A 787-nucleotide genomic window follows, 5' to 3' on the forward strand; every position below is an offset into this window, starting at 1 on the left:
CACAACAACATTGCTGCCCTCGCTATAAATCGAAACGATTTCGAGCTGAAACCCTCAGTATTATCAGCCGTCCAACAACCTCAATTTGCTGGAAATCCTACGGACGATCCTAATGAACACCTGACCAAGTTTGTGCAGTACGCTGATACTGTAAAAGTGAATGGTGTATCTCAAGATGCGATAAGAATGCGCCTTTTCCCTTTCTCACTAAGAGATAGAGCTTGGGCTTAGTTGTAATCCTTGCCATCCAACTCCGTTACAACATGGGAAGAACTGAAGAACGTTTTCTTATCCCGATACTTTCCGCCGAGCAAAACTGCTATGCTGAGAGCTCAAATCAATGGATTCGGGCAAAAAGATGTGGCATATCTCTACGAAGAGTGGGAGAGATACAAGGACATGATGAGGTAATGTCCACATCACGGTCTCGAAGACTGGGTGATCATTCACACATTTTATAATGGGCTTCGGTATAACACAAGACTTACAATAGACGCTGTCGCAGACGGTGCACTTATGGATACGCCATACACCGAAGCCTATCAACTCATTGAAAACATGGCCCAAAACCATTGCCAATGGGGAGGTGAACGCACTCCAGTGGAAAAGTCCCAGACGAAGGGTGGAATGTACGAAATCAGTAGCCTTGACCATGTTCATGCAAAGGTAGATGCCCTTGTTCAGAAATTAGACAACTTGACCATACCACCCGCAGCCACCGTGGCTGTTATAACTCCAAACTATGAGTTATGTGGAAACCCTAGACACACTGCACAAGAATGTCAAA

At 45.1% G+C, this 787-nt stretch overlaps 1 non-coding gene across 1 annotated transcript; it reads right to left on the bottom strand.

Moving 5' to 3' along the window:
• Nucleotides 1-321: 321 nt before the first annotated feature.
• LOC127088985 (small nucleolar RNA R71) lies at nt 322-428 on the bottom strand. Its single transcript, XR_007790769.1, has one exon. It is a non-coding gene; the product is annotated as a small nucleolar RNA R71 (small nucleolar RNA).
• Between the last annotated feature and the right edge of the window lie 359 nt (nt 429-787).

The sequence above is a fragment of the Lathyrus oleraceus genome, chromosome 5 (genome assembly GCF_024323335.1).
Source record: "Lathyrus oleraceus cultivar Zhongwan6 chromosome 5, CAAS_Psat_ZW6_1.0, whole genome shotgun sequence".
NCBI classification, from domain to species: domain Eukaryota; kingdom Viridiplantae; phylum Streptophyta; class Magnoliopsida; order Fabales; family Fabaceae; genus Lathyrus; species Lathyrus oleraceus.